The 16,756-nt window shown below is 42.9% G+C and overlaps 1 long non-coding RNA gene across 1 annotated transcript; it reads left to right on the forward strand.

The window, feature by feature from the left end:
* Window positions 1-14,029: 14,029 nt before the first annotated feature.
* On the forward strand, window positions 14,030-16,209 carry LOC149980874 (uncharacterized). The gene is made up of 2 exons (XR_016483192.1): window positions 14,030-14,345; window positions 14,987-16,209. It is a non-coding gene; the product is annotated as an uncharacterized LOC149980874 (long non-coding RNA).
* Window positions 16,210-16,756: the final 547 nt, after the last annotated feature.

The following is a 16,756-nucleotide window of genomic DNA, read 5'->3' on the forward strand; positions in this document are numbered from 1 at the left end:
ACGTTTGTAACTTATTAGCAAACATGTGTAACATCAGCAACTGTAAATAATGTTAGTAGCTAGCTAGGTAACATAATTGACGGGTTATTGGTTTTCGTTATGATCGTGGATGTATTTCAATCTCATAAAACTATAGGCATAACACAAGTATTGTATATCCAGCAAGCTAGCTAGGTAAGTTTACTTTGAAACAGTGAGGAGAAACAATAATAGTTGTAAATCAATAAAACTAAAGCTGTTTTTGCTATAAAAATATTTGCCTGAGCATACCTGATAGACATGCCTGTAGGTAGATACTGTCTGCCTACCTACCTTTGTACGGTTTGGTCATTGTGCAAAGGTTGTGGGCTCTACAATAGAATATCATTTTTATTCTTTGTTTTGTCTTACAGACAATACCGTGTGGTGCCTGGGATGCTTCCTGGAGTGGATTCTAGATCCAATAACAGAATTTCTAAGCCTGCATGTGTCATTATAGCGGAACTGTATCCCGCTATCCTTATGGATTAGACATTCTGGATTTCAAGCAGATGACCCAAGAGGAGCTGAATGGCAGTTTGATCATGACTCGTACAGCTGTACAAGTATTCCCTGAACTTTAGTACACTCACCATAGTGTATTGTCTTACTATATGTTTCTTTGCGAATGGCAATTTCATCATGACCACCAGTTCTATTAGCTAGATTGTTACACCAGATAAAGGGAATTAGCCAAAGATTTGTGGTATCCATTACTGGGAGTTACAGGTCAAATGAGTTTTACAGAAATAATAGGTAAAAAGAGAAGAGAAGTGGACTAAATTGATTACATGGTCCGGAAGATACTCTGTGGTCCTCAGGCTACCTCTGACCACATGTAACCCCATAATACAAACCATACGAACACTACCCAGTTTGTGTTTATACCATGCTTACTGTGAATTGAGCTATCTTAGCTGTCAGTTTCTAAATATTTTTGCCAACTTACCTTCACCTTGTGCAGAGTTAGGGGTTAGAAGCGCATGTTGGTGGAATGACATTCTGTACCACTTACAACAAAATACACAACAATACACAATTTAACCACCCCACTAATTGTATTGACCTCTATTAGACTAGCTAGCTTAGCATACCTAACATGGACATTTCAATATTGGCAGGTTGCTATTAGCTAACTAGCATCACTAAATTGGCAGCAAGATTGCTAGCCAGCTGAGAACCAACTAACCATAGACGATTTATACACATTCCAGACAAGGGTGGAATAGATGGCTACCAGATTGAGTTACTCTTATTTGCTAACATTAGGTAGCTTACGTTTGCTAACGTCAGTCAAAAATAAAACAAACAAACATGCATGGCTGTGCGCCGCCATAGGGCTGAGTACAATTGGTCCAGCATCATCCGGTTAAGGTTTGGCCAGGGTAGGCCATCATTGTAAATAATAATTTACTCTTAACTGACTAGTTAAAAAAGGTTAAATAAATGTTTACAAATAATAATGTTCACTCTGCTGAAGGTAGCTACCAGTCTAGTAGTGATTACCATGGCTTAGGCAAAATTGATTGACAGTGTGTAAAGCATACCAAAAAAGATAGCTATTTGATTTAGAGGATGGCTTTCAGAGTTCATTAGCTAGCTAACAGTAGCTAACTTACCTAGCGAGCTAGTCCAGCTAAGCTAGCCAGCTAGCTAGCGTTACATTTCCTCTGATCAAGAATCTTCTGTTTTGTTTTGACGGAAAAAATCTATAGTTTCAATGATGGCGCCGACAGAGATGGTCGCCTCGCTTCAGGTCCTATTTGTTTTTTTATGTATTATTTTATGTATTATTTCTTACATTGTTAGCCCAGGAAATGTCAAGTGTTACTACATACAGCTGGGAAGAACTATTAGATAGAAAAGCGATGACAACTTAATTAACAACATTGCGACCAGGAATACGTCTTTCCCGAAGCGGATCCTTTGTTCGGACCTCCACCCTGGACGTGGGATCTTATCCTAAGAGGCCGACCCAAAACAACACGGTTGCCGCAGGAGAGGCCTACTGGTCAGACTCAGAATGCGAGCACACCATCCACCGCTCCCGATCATATTTCTCACCAATGTCCAATCTCTAGATAACAAGGTGGACGAAATTAGGGCATGAGTTGCCTTCCAGAGACACATCAGAGATTGTAAAATTCTCTGTTTCATGGAAACATGGCTCACTCGGGATATGATGTCGGAGTCGGTACAGCCACCCAGTTTCTTACAGAAATAAACATCTCTCTGGTAAGAAGAAGGTCTGGGTTGTATGTCTTATGATTAACGACTCATGGTGTAATCACAACAACATACAGGAACTTAAGTCTTTTTGTTCACCTGACCTAGAATTCCTTACACTCAAATGCCGACCGCATTTTCTTCCAAGAGAATTCTCTACGATTATAGTCACAGCCAGGTATATCCCCCACAAGCAGATACATCGTTGGCCCTGAAAGAACTTCACTGGACTCTATGTAAACTGGAATACATACATCCTGGGGCTACATTTATTGAAGCCGGGATTTTAACAAAGCTAACCTGAGAACGAGACTTCCTAAATTATATCAGCATATCGAATGCACGACACGGGCTGCTAGCATTCTGGATCATTGCTACTCTAACTTCCGCGATGCATACAAAGCCCTCCCCCACCCTGCCTTCGGCAAATCTGACAATGACTCCATTTTGTTGCTCCCAGCCTATAGACAGAAATTAAAACAGGAAACGCCTGTGCTCAGGTCTGTCCAGCGCTGGGCTGACCAATCGGATTCCACGCTTCAGCATTGCTTCGATCACGTGGACTGGGATATGTTCCGGAAAGCCTCAGACAACAACATTGATGTATACGCAGACTAGGTGAGTGAGTTTATTAGCAAGTGCATCGGAGATGTCGTACCCACTGTGACTTTTAAAACCTTTCCTAACCAGAAACCGTGGCTTGACGGCAGAATTTGCGCAAAACTGAAAGGGTGAACCACCACTTTTAATCATGGCAAGGCGACTGGAAACATGACCGAATACAAAGTGCAGCTATTCCCTCCGCAAGGCAATCAAACAACCAAAGTGTCAGTATAGAGCCAAAGTAGAGTCACAATTCAACGGCTCAAACACGAGACGTATGTGGCAGGGTCTACAGTCAATCACTGATCACAAAAAGAAAACTAGCCCCGTCGTGGACATTGACGTCTTGCTCCCAGACAAAATAAACAACTTCTTTGCTCACTTTGAGGACAATACAGTGCCACTGGCACGGCCCGCTACCAAAGCCTGTGGGCTCTCCTCTCCGTGGCCAGCATGAGTAAAACATTTAAATGTGTTAACCTTCGCAAGGCTGTCGGTCCAGACGGCATCCCTAGCCGCGTCCTCAGTGCATGCGTAGACCAGCTGGCTGGTGTGTTTACGGACATATTCAATCAATCCCTATCCCAGTCTGTTGTCCCCACATGCTTCAAGAAGGCTACCATTGTTCCTGTTCCCAAAAAAGCTAAGGTAACTGAACTAAATGACTATCGCCCTGTTGCACTCACTTCTGTCATCATGAAGTGCTTTGAGAGACTAGTCAAGAAGCATATCACCTCCACCCAACCTGACACCCTAGACCCCCTCCAATTTGCTTACTACCCCAATAGGTCCACTGACGATGCAATCGCTATCACACCGCACACTGCCCTATCCCATCTGGACTAGAGGAATACCTATGTAGGAATGCTGTTCATTGACTACGCTCAACATTTAATACCATAGTACCCTCCAAACTTATCATTAAGCCTGAGACCCTGGGTCTCGACCCCACCCTGTGCAACTGGGTCCTGGACTTTCTGATGGGCCGCCCCCAGGTGGAGAAGGTAGGAAACAAAATCTCCACCCCGCTGATTTTCAACACTGGGGCCCCACAAGGGCGTTCCTAGCCCTCTCCTGTACTCACTGTTCACCCATGACTGCGTGGCCATGCACGCTTCCAACTCAATCATCAATTTTGCAGACGACACTACAGTGGTAGGCTTGATTACCAACAACGACGAGACGGACTACAGGGAGGAGGTGAGGGCCCTCGGAGTGTGGTGTCAGGAAAATAACCTCTCACTCAACATCAAGAAAACAAAGGAGGTGATCGTGGACTTCAGGAAATAGCAGAGGGAGCATCCCCCCATCCACATCGATGGGACAGTAGTGGAGAAGGTGGAAAGTTTTAAGTTCCTTGTCGTACACATCACAGACAAACTGAAATGGTCCACCCACACAGACAGTGTGGTGAAGAAGGTACAACAGTGCCTCTTCAACTTCAAGAGGCTGAAGAAATTTGGCTTGTCACCTAAATCACTCACACATTTTTACAGATGCACAATCGAGAACATGCTGTTGGGCTGTATCACCACCTGGTATTGCAAATGCACTGCCCTCAACCGCAAGGCTCTCCAGAGGGTAGTGCGTTCTGCACAACACATCACCGGGGGCAAACTACCTGCTCTCCAGGACACCTACAGCACCCGATGTCACAGGAAGGCCAAAAAGATCATCAAGGACAACAACCACCCGAGCCACTGCCTGTTCACCCCGTTATCGTCCAGAAGGCGAGGTCAGTCCAGGTGCATCAAAGCTGGGACCGAGAGACTGAAAAACAGCTTCCATCTCAAGGCCATCAGACTTTTAAACAGCCATCACTAACATAGAGAGGCTGCTGTCAACATACAGACTCAAATCTCTGGCCACTTAAATAAATGGACTTAATAAAGGTATCACTAGTCACCTTAAATAACGCCATTTAAAAAATGTCTACATATCCTACATTACTCATCTCATATGTATATACTGTATTCTATACCATCTACTGCATCTTGCCTATGCCTGTCATCAGTCACTTGAAATAATGCCACTTTAATAATTTTTACATGTCCTACATTACTCATCTCATATGTATATACTGTATTCTATACCATCTATTGCATCTTGCCTATGCCGCACGGACATCGCTCATCCATATATTTATATGTACATATTCTTATTCATCCCTTTACATTTGTGTGTATTTTTATTTGATTTTACTAGGCAAGTCGGTTAAGAAGAAATTCCTATTTTCAATGACGGCCTAGGAACAGTGGGTTAACTGCCTGTTCAGGGGCAGAACGACAGATTTTTACCTTGTCAGCTCGGGGATTCAATCTTGCAACATTTCGGTTACAAGTACAATACTCTAACCACTAGGCCACCTGCCGCCCCATACAGTTGTTGTTGTGAATCTGTTAGATTACTTGTTAGATATTACAGCATTGTTGGAACGTGAAGCACAAGCATTTCTCTACAGTGGCATTAACATCTGCTAACCATGTGTATGTGACCAATAAAATTTGATTTGATTTGACTTCTCAGCTTTTGTCGAACTGGATTCCCCAGCAGTTCAGCCTGAAAATCCCTCTGAGAAACTTTGGTCACCTTAAGGCTCATCATTCTTGAAAGCCGCTAGCCACTGGCAGCATCAGTGTAAATCTTTGGTAGGTAGAACAGTGAAAGATAACTCATTGTTTGAAAATTAGCACAGCCAGGCACAGAACACCACACAGGCATGACAAATGTTAGTGAAAGAAAAAATGTGTCAAATAAAATCTTGCCTAAATAAGTTCTGAGATTGCTGTGTGTTGTTCATTAGAAGTACACAATGCCATCATCCAAGTTTGTGGGTACGCCCCATCTCCCTTAGCGGACGGTATCTGCATTCGCTGTGAATGCCAGACTTTGTGGTTTACTACAAACACAGGAAGTCGAAACTTCCCGATTTTACCAGTGAAATACAATTTTGGTTTGGATAATTGTGATGTTTATAATAAAAAGGTAATGTTGTTAATATAGTAATGACTATATGCCATGGCAGAGCCAGGGTGACATTCCCCTTTTAGGCATATAACAAGACTGTCTAGCAACCGGAAGGTTGCTTGTTCAAATGTCATCATGGACAACTTTATCATTTGAAAATTCGTTACACGTTGTACGAATTGCAATTTCTAACATACCATACGATTTGTAATTCGTAACATATCATACGAAATGAATGATGGACATCCACAAATGGGGGCCTCCCGGGTGGCACAGTGGTTAAGGGCGCTGTACTGCAGCGCCAGCTGTGCCATCAGAGTCCCTGGGTTCGCATCCAGGCTCAGTCGTAACCGGCCACGACCGGGAGGTCTGTGGGGCGACGCACAATTGGCCTAGCGACATCCGGGTTAGAGAGGGATTGGTCGGTAGGGATCTCCTTGTCTCATCGCGCACCAGCGACTCCTGTGGCGGGCCGGGCGCAGTGCGCGCTAGCCAAGGTTGCCAGGTGCACGGTGTAGCCTCCGACACATTGGTGCGGCTGGCTTCCGGGTTGGATGCGCGCTGTGTTAAGAAGCAGTATGGTAAGACATCCACAAATGAATACATATCATACGAAACACTAATTGGAGTGTTCCGGATTTACATTTACTATGTTACACTTACAAACTGAGTCCATCTTGCTCTTCTCGCCTCCTTCTCAAAGCCCATTGGAGGATAGATAAGGTCAGAGGGGAGGAACCTTGCGACCCCCGGGAACGCACTTGCTCGTGTGCACATGAGAACATGCGCACACAATCGCTGCTGCGCAAATGTAAACTATAATTACAGTCAAACAAAAGATAGGTCACAGAAATAAACTGTGTTTCACATCTGCATTTGAAGCTGAAAGTCATTCATGTTAGTAGCCAATATCAACTAGAGATATATCAAGTCACTTCTCTGGAGTCCAGCACAAACAAAATCACAAGGCGGAGGTTAGTGGAGGTTGCAGGATCAAATGGAAAGCATATTTTGTCTACACTGCGCCATCACTTTGGAGGGCAGCCTGCCTGCAGTGTGCTCATTGCCAGCCGAGTAGCCCTGTTCTTCCTCACAAATGTCTTAATAAATTCGCCAGAATATGTTGCATCTTCCTCCCATAATGTTGAAGGCACTGAAGCAGTGCAATGTTACAGCTGCTTATCTTTAGACATATAGCCAGTAGCAACCAAAATAGGCCTATCTGAAATATTAATATTATCAATTAAATAGCCTAATATTAGGTAGCCTAATATTCTGGCAAAGATGAATCAGTAGTAGCTTCCTAACTTGCACTGAAAATACACCATGGTTTATGGCCGTCATGACAGGCTTCATTTGCACAGAGAGTGTGGGCGTATGTCCGCGTGTGCACATGTGAGTGTGCGGGGGTTGCAAGTTTTGTAGAAGTTGAGTCTTTTTCTCTGTACATCTAGAAGTTGAGGGCTGTATATCTAACACCCCTTTGAATACACTAGTCCTAGAGGCAAGATTCACCATGGTGTCTCTGTTGGCTTCTTCCCTGGTGTGGCCACAAGGTCTCTGTCAGATGGCCTCTTTATCCCTCCCTCCCTCTCTCTTTCCCTCTCCCTTGACTCACTCCCCCTTGTCAGTCCTCTCCTCCTTAACCTCCTCCTCTCCAGCCATCCGACTCAGTCCTCTCCTCCTTATCCTCCTCCTCTCCAGCCATCCGACTCGGGGCAATGTGCGGTGCCCTTTAAAAAGCAAACTTGTAATCGGATAATTAACAATCTGCTAAATTTCTCCAAAGAAAAATAGTAATGAAAAATGTCTGCCTCATGCCTGTGAGTGGGCTGACCTTTCTGAAAGTCTGGGATGGCAGGCGAGGCGAGGCGACTCACTTATAAGGATTTAATTAGCTTTGCTTGGGGGTGTATGGGCTGTGAGCGGACACGGAGAGGACAGGGAAAGAGGAGGGGTGGGGGGGTGGGAGAGAGGAGAAAACAGAGGAGGTTCTCCTCCATCCTCCCCACTGCATCACCAACAGGCACTTATCTTTTATTTTTTACAATCCCATGTTACAATTGTCACTAACTCAAGGTGGTGGTGGGAGAGTGTGTGTGTGGGGGGGTCAACTATATGAAACAGGAAGGCATCCTGACCCGAGGGAGGGCTGGATCTTTTTTGTTGTTGTTGTTTCCTTCCGGACCCGTCTCTGCTAGCCTGAGGATGACCTTTAAGGAACATGAAGCGTGCCTTCGTAGTGTGACTCAGAAGACAGAGCAGAGCAGGGAGAATGACTGATTGGATGGATTACTCATTTGTTCTTGTTCTGTTGCTTTCTTTTTCTCTCTTTCTCTGCTCGCAGAACTCACATGGCTACTGAGTAACCTCAGAGGAACAGTGGTAAAGAGAGGTAGAATATTTGACCAAATATAGAGATAGTGTACATTGTTCTAGGTAGAACAGCAGCACGATGACTTTGATTTTATGGAGGAGCTGAAATATTGAACATTCTGGCATTGTTTCAGGTAGGCCACTAAGCAGACCCCGAAACCATGCTTTGGGTCAGTTATTATTGAAGTAAAAAAATAATAAATAAAATCAAATTGTATTGGTCACACACACATGGCTAGCAGATGTTAATGTGAGTGTGAAAATCTTGTGCTTCTAGTTCCAACAATGCAGTAATATCTATCAAGTGATCTAACAAATTCGCAGCAACTACCTTATGCACACAAATGCATGAATAAGGATGAAAAAGAATATGTACAGTGGAAGTCGGAAGTTTACATACACCTTAGCCAAAAACATTGAAACTCAGTTTTTTTCACAACTCCTGACATTTAATCCTAGTAAAAATGCTGGTTTAGGTCAGTTAAGATCACCACTTTATTTTATGAATGTGAAATGTCAGAATAATAGTAGAGAGAAAGATATATTTCAGATGTTATTTATTTCTTCACATTCCCAGTGGGTCAGAAGTTTAGACACACACAATTAGTATTTGGTAGCATTGCCTTTAAATTGTTTCACTTGGGTCAAACGTTTCGGGTAACCATCCACAAGCTTCCCACAATAAGTTGGGTGAATTTTGGCCCATTCCTCCTGATAGAGCCGGTGTAACTGATTCAGGTTTGTAGTTCTGCCCACAGATTTTCTATAGGGTTGAGGTCAGGGCTTTGTGATGGCCACTCCAATACCTTGACTTTGTTGTCCTTAAGCCATTTTGCCACAACTTTGGAACATGTATGTTCCATGTATGAACAAGTATGCTTGGGGTCATTGTCCATTTGGAAGACCCATTTGCGACCAAGCTTTAGCTTCCTGACTGAAGTCTTGAGATGTTGCTTAAATACATCCACATCCTTTTCCTTCCTCGTGATGCCATCTATTTTGTGAAGTGCACCAGTCCCCCTGCAGCAAAGCACTACCACAACATGATGCTGCCATTCCGTGCTTCACGGTTAGGATGGTTGTCTTCGGCTTGCTAGCCTCCCCCTTTTTCCTCCAAACGATGGGCATTATGGCCAAACAGTTCTATTTTTTTTTTCATCAGACCAGTGGACAATTCACCAAAAAGTATGATCTTGTGCAGTTTCAAACCGTAGACTGGATTTTTCATGGCGGTTTTGGAGCAGTAGCTTTTCCTTGCTGAGCGGCCTTTCAGGTTGTGTCGATATAGTACTTGTTTTACTGTGGATATAGATACTTTTGTACCTGTTTCTTCCAGCATCTTCACAAGGTCCTTTGCTGTTGTTCTGGCATTGATTTGCACTTTTCGCATAACAAAGTATGTTCATCTCTAGGAGACAGAACACATCTTCTTCCTGGGCGGTATGACAGCTGCGTGGTCCCATGGTGTTTATACATGCTTACTATTGTTTGTACAGATGAACATGGTACCTTCAAGTGTTTGGAAATTGCTCCCAAGGACGAACCAGACTTGTGGAGATCTACAATTTTTTTTCTGAGGTCTTGGCTGATTTCTATTGATTTTCCCATGATGTCAAGCAAAGAGGCACTGAGTTTGAAGGTAGGCCTTGAAATACATCCACAGGTACACCTCCAATTGACTCAAATGATGTCAATTAGCCTATCAGAAACTCCTAAAGCCATGACATCATTCTTTGGAATTGTTCAAGCTGTTTAAAGGCACAGTCAACTTAGTGTATGTAAACATCTGACCCACTGGAAATGTGATACAGTGAATTATATGTAAAATAATCTGTCTGTAAACAATTGTTGGGAAAATTACTTGTGTCATGCACATGGTAGATGTCCTACCCGACTTGCCAAAACTATAGTTTGTTAACAAGAAATTTGAGGAGTGGTTGAAAAAGGAGTTTGAATGACTCCCACCTAAATGTATGTAATCTTCCGACTTCAAATATACATATAAATGTATGGATGAGCGATGGCCGTGCGGCATAGGCAAGATGCCGTAGATGGTATAGGATATAGTATATACATATGAGATGAGTAATGTAAGATATGTAAACATTATTAAAGTGGCGTTATTTAAGGTGACTAGTGATACATTTATTAAGTCAATTTATTGAAGTGGCCAGTGATTTGAGTCTGTATGTAGGCAGCAGCTTCTCTATGTTAGTGATGACTGTTTAACAGTCTGATGGCCTTGAGGTAGAAGCTGTTTTTCAGTCTCTCGGTCTGACCTCGCCTTCTGGATGATAGCGGGGTGAACAGGCAGTGGCTCGGGTGGTTGTTGTCCTTGATTATCTTTTTGGCCTTCCTGTGACATCGGGTGCTGTAGGTGTCCTGGAGGGCAGGTAGTTTGCTCCCGTTGATCCGTTGTTTAAAACGCACTACCCTCTGGAGAGCCTTGCGGTTGAGGGCAGTGCAGTTGCAGTACCAGGTGGTGATAGTTTGTGAGTGTTTTAGGTGACAAGCCAAATTCCTTCATCCTCCTGAATTTGAGGGGGCGCTGTTGCGCCTTCTTCACCACGCTGTCTGTGTGGGTGGACCATTTCAGTTTGTCCGTGATGTGTACGCCGAGGAACCTTATCCACTACTGTCCCATCGATGTGTATGGGGGGGTGCTCCCTCTGCTGCTACCTGAAGTCCACGATCATCTCATTTGATTTGTTGATGTTGAGAGAGAGGTTATTTTCCTGACACCACACTCCGAGGGCCCTCACCTCCTCCCTGTAGGCCGTCTCGTCGTTGTTGGTAATCAAGCCTACCACTGTAGTGTCATCTGCAAACTTGATGATTGTGTTGGAAGCGTGCATGGCCACGCAGTCATGGGTGAACAGGGAGTACAGAAGAGGGCTGAGAACGCACCCTTGTGGGGCCCCAGTGTTGAGGATCAGCGGAGTGGAGATATTGTTTCCTACCTTCACCACCTGGGGGCGGCTCATCAGAAAGTCCAGGACCCAGTTGCACAGGGCGGGGTCGAGACCCAGGGTACAATGGTGTTAAATGCTGAGCTGTAGTCGATGAACATCATTCTTACATAGGTATTCCTCTTGTCCAGATGGGACAGGGCAGTGTGCAGTGTGATGGCGATTGCATCGTTAGTGGACCCATTAGGGCGGTAAGCAAATTGAAGTGGGTCTAGGGTATCAGGTAGGGTGGAGGTGATATGATCCTTGACTAGTCTCTTTAAGCACTTCATGGTGACAGAAGATAGTCAATTAGTTCAGCTACCTTAGGTTTCTTGGGAACAGGAACAATGGTGTCCATCTTGAAGCATGTGTGGACAGCAGACTGGGATAGGGATTGATTGAATGTGTCCGTAAACACACCAGCCAGCATGGTCTGCGCGTGCTCTGAGGACGCAGCTAGGGATTCCATCTGGGCCGGCAGCCTTGCGAGGGTTAACATGTCTAAATGTTTTACTCACGTTAGCCACGGAGAAACAGAGCCCACAGGCTTTGAATTGTGACTCTGCTTTGTCTCTCTATTGACGCTTTGCTTTTTTGATTGCCTTGAGGAGGGAATAGCTGCTCTGTTCATATTCGGTCATGTTTCCAGTAGCCTTGCCATGTTTAAAAGCGGTGGTTCGCGCTTTCAATTTTGCACAAATTTTGCCATCAATCCACAGTGTCTGGTTAGGAAAGGTTTTAATAATATACAGTATTCTTTTTTAAATGTCACTTTATTTCATCCACTGAGTAGATAGATACTCACATAGCAAATATCATGACATAAGTTTTTTTTTACATCATTCAAGCTAATGTACTTTGAGGGTTAGCCCACATTTGGGTAGCCTAGTGGTTAGAGCATTGGACTTTTAACCTAAATGTTGCAAGGTACAAATCTGTCGTTCTGCCCCTGAACAAGGCAGTTAACCCACTGTTCCTTGGCAGTCATTGAAAATAAGAATTTGTTCTTAACTGACTTGCCTAGTTAAATAAAGATAAAAATATTTGTATTTATTTATGTGTGTCTGCATACCCATGAATGATCGTTGAGGCTCTAGTACATGTGGCTCATTCAGTCCCTGTGTAACCTCTACGGATGCCTTCCTTCCCAGCCACTATTTGGGAATGTTAATTGCTTTCGGTCGGCCATTTTCCCCAGCCGCCACCTGTCTCTCTCCAAGTTCCAGACATTCCCTCTCTCTCCACAGGGGAGCTCCTGTCCCTTAGCTTGCCTCTAATGTCTGTTTTTAAAGGGAATCCTCAGCTGAATTCTATTTGTTATGCTGCTCGCACGCCGTGCCAACTGCAAAAGTCTTGTGACGGCAAGATAGTAAAGTCCCAGCGCCAAAAAGGGAGGGACTTCAATTATGTCAGGTTGACCCTTTATAACAGTCTGTCTGACTACCTAGGGTGGTTAATGGCGGTAACAGGCTCTGACATCATTTTGTGAGCCAAGCTCCCACTTTCTCTCTGTCTGTTATCAGCACCAGTAAAGAAAGCTGTAGCAGGAGATTTGCATAACCAATTGAGCAGAATATGCTAATCCTTACAAAACAAAGTTGGTGTAAGAAGAGAACATTGCCAAAGACAAAGCCTGTGTATTAATTTGTAATGATTCTTTCCTTCTGTGAGCACAAACAATAAACAAAAGAGGAGGAGAGGAGAGGAGAAAGAGAGATAGCGATCTTCCCATTTCTGACAAAGAGTTTTGAGGTGAGGTAATCCACAGAGCTGTGTAAATTCAAAGCTCCAGCATAAAAAAAAAAAATGCAAATAGACCTTTTGATTCAGACTTGGGGAGGAACGTTTGCCCAAATCAAAAAGATTAGCACCACTGGTTACAGAAGACGGATTATGTCTTTGCTTTGCTATCTCTTTTTATCTCTCCCTCTCTTCATCTCTCTCTCTCTGTCTTTCTCTCTCTCTCTCTCTCTCTCTCGCTCTCCCTTTCTTCCTCAACTTTTTTTTTTTAAACTCTAAGATCTTCCACTTCCACACAGGAGAATTAGTTACATCTCCTGAAACTATACCTGTGGCTGTGATCTAAATTCGTACGATTGGGTGAGCTATTTCATGTGAAGGATCCGTCACTGAATAGTCCTACGTAATTTAGGATTTACAGTGTTCAACATTAGAGTCAATGGGTCGTTAACACAGTACCACAGTACCATATTCCTATGATATGAGCAAGGACCGCATACCACCAGGCTTTATTATGTAATTGGACTAATAAGGGCCATTAACCTGGTAACTAAACCAACCTCAACCTCCAGATAAAAACATGCTCTGGCCTCATCTTCACCCAGAGGTTTGGTTGCATTAAACACCCACAACCTCATAAGAGCACGATCAGGTTTTACTACCTTTCCCATCAACCCAACTCTCAAGTATCGCCAAATATAGTAGTCTTAAAAGTAAGTTCCCCACATCCTTCTCCTCGTTCTAAATCCACGGTTGTCTGTAAAACACCCTAGGGCTCCAACATTTGTGACCCGATTCAGGAAACTAGGCTTCACTTCTTCATAGGGGAGCCTTTAGAACATAATTTGTCATTTGTTTTTTTATTTCATCAAAATGCGTTTTTTGGCATAAATGCCTTCTCGGACATTTGAACTTTCATGTGCCTTAATATCAAACTTGTATGTCATCTGTAAATACCAATACAATTGTTAAATTACGAGCCTGGTTGGTTTAGCCACAGAGAAAGTCAGCAACCTTCCTGCTAGCCATGATGGGCTGAGATAATGAGTGGGCTGGACATGCCAAGAGACGAGTTTGGACTAGTCTGCTAGGTTGCATCTTGTGTCAATAAAATGAGCTCCTCATAAAGCGAAGATAATACTTCCTACTGCAGGTGTTTTTTTTAAATTTATTTTTGCATTTATTTTTTTATTTCGCTTTTTAAGATATAATGTTAGCCTTGAAGAACTGCAAATATGTTGCTACTGCTCTCAATAACATTGCTGCCCTGAATTTATCAGGCGCTATCGACAAAGATCAGTGGGAAAAAGTTGTGATGGACTGCTTTCTGGACGACGAGTGCTGAATCTCTCTCACACTGAAAATAACACAGCCAAACAAGCTGTGCAAACTAAACAGAAACAACACAGGATGTCTTATAAAAGGGGTTGCAGTCTGCCGTGAAGCTTTCATCCATGTATACAGGTAACAATCTAGCTACAGATTCAGATATTATACGTTTCTAATTTTGTCAAAGTTGTTTTCATTGCACGCTAAAGCTTGCTGTTAGCTAGCCAGCTGGAGTTCGATGGCTGGCTTGCTAACTAACATTAAACCTAACGTTATTTGGTTAACTTTAACTTGCTATGACAATCGGATTGTATTGCTAGTAACGTTACTCTATGGATTGGGATTATAGTTGTTTTTTTTAGCTAGTTAACATTAACGTGACATGTATAAACAAAAGATCCCAAGTTAAAGCTTGCTTTTAGCTAGTTAACGTTAGCTGAGGTTAGGTGGCTGGCTTGCTAGCTAACATTAACTTCTGTATGTGTATAAGGTGTGTGTAATGTTAGTGATGTTTTCTCAGAATGCCATTTCACATTGCGAGTTATAGCCTAATGTTAGCTGACATTGAACCATTAATTTTAGCTAGCTTTGACAATCGGTTTGTATTGCTAGTTAAAGCTTGCTTTTTATCTAGCCAGCTGATGTTAGATGGCTGGCTAGCTACAGTAGCTAACATTACCTGTATGAACTGTGTGTAGTGATGTTATCTCAGAATGCTATTTCGCATCTATTGTATAATAATGCTGAAATATTTGATTCTGGAATTTGTCTTTCAGCATCAATCAGTAGAACATGCCTGACTCTAATCCACCAGTCATACAGTCATCAAAAAAAGAGCTATCACAAGTAAGTAAAGGCAGCAGCGCAGTCATCAACTTCGTGCACCATTTCTTCACCAACTACGGAGTTGGGAAAACACGTGTGGACCTGAATTGTGAAAACTGCAGTGGCCAAAACAAGAACAAGTTTGTGCTCTGGTATCGTGCCTGGTGGACCATGCACAAGCTCCACCACAATCTGGACCTTCACTTCCTGATCAAAGGCCACGTCAAGCTGCTTCAGACAGACCAGAATGAACACTTCATCTGAGATCGCTGGTGTTGTGAAAGACAGCACTGCGACAGGGGTCAACATCCCACAGCTGATTGGACTGGAGGATGGTACGGTGCTGGTGGAAAGCTATGGCTGGAAACAACACCTGACTCCGTACTTCAGGCCGCTGCCACAGATCAAGCAGTACCAGCACTTCAGGTAAAACATAATTTTCATTGTATGAGGTTATTCTTACAGTGGGGCAAAAAAGTATTTAGTCAGCCACCAATTGTGCAAGTTCTCCCACTTAAAAAGATGAGAGAGGCCTGTAATTTTCATCATAGGTACACTTCAACTATGACAGACACTTTTTTTTTTTTACCAAAAAGTTATATTTTGGTTTCATCTGACCATATGACATTCTCCCAATCTTCTTCTGGATCATCACATCCCCTACACCAAAGTCAAGGGCTGGACAGAAACAGGCTCTCCGAATATAGATTCCCTTGTTCATGCACGGTTCAGACGGACCAGTCATCAGCACTATCTGTAGTGCCTCTATTCACATGACTCTCTCCTAACACACACACCATACGTTGCTGCTACAATTTTTTGGTTTATCCCTGCTGCTCAGCCACTTTACCCCTGATTGTAAGCATATAACTTCCTTGTCTATCGCTGATATCGTTATTAATATTATTCTTGTACATACTGTATTTTATTTATATTGACACTATCTATTTCTGATATTGCTACTATGAAAGTAACCATTTGGCTGTACCATTTACACCTTCTGTAGAGACCATCCACTTAGAAATATATACTGTATAAAATGAATATTGATGTGTGGTAGTAACATGATTTTGTGACATACCACAACAGTATCATGTGACCGTATCAATTGTCCACCAAATAAATATATGGTGCATGGATCTGTTCATGTACATGTGCAAAAAAAAAAAACTCACTCAGGTTGCATGGCCTTAACTTATGTATGAAATACTATGTGCATGTGTAACAGTATATAAAGTATTCTAATGTACTGGTGTGAAGGCATTTGGGCAGTGATGTAAAAATACTTTAAAGTACTACTTAAGTATTTTTTTTGTTGTGTCTGTATTAGTGATGCACTGATGACATTTTTGTCCAATTCCGATGTTTTCCTTGCCAAAAAATACTGATAATCGATAGTTACAATTTTATCGGCCTTTTAAGCATTCTAGTATAGTTAACACACACATGGACGCAGCAGTCTAAGGCACTGCATCTCAGTGCAAGAGGCGTCACTACAGTCCCTGGTAAAAATCCAGGCTGTATCACATCCGGCCGTGATTGAAAGTCCCATAGTGCGGCGCACAATTGGCCCAGCATCATCTGGCCCGTCATTATAAATACGAATTTGTTCTTAACTGACTTGCCTAGTTAAATAAAGGTTACACACACCACACTAACCAAAAAGTTATTTTATTGGCATTTACGTATGTCTCCATTACCAGTAAAACATCATCAAAACC

This window comes from Oncorhynchus mykiss, chromosome 9, assembly GCF_057628025.1.
Source record: "Oncorhynchus mykiss isolate SJ-2025 chromosome 9, ASM5762802v1, whole genome shotgun sequence".
Classification (NCBI taxonomy): Eukaryota; Metazoa; Chordata; class Actinopteri; order Salmoniformes; family Salmonidae; genus Oncorhynchus; species Oncorhynchus mykiss.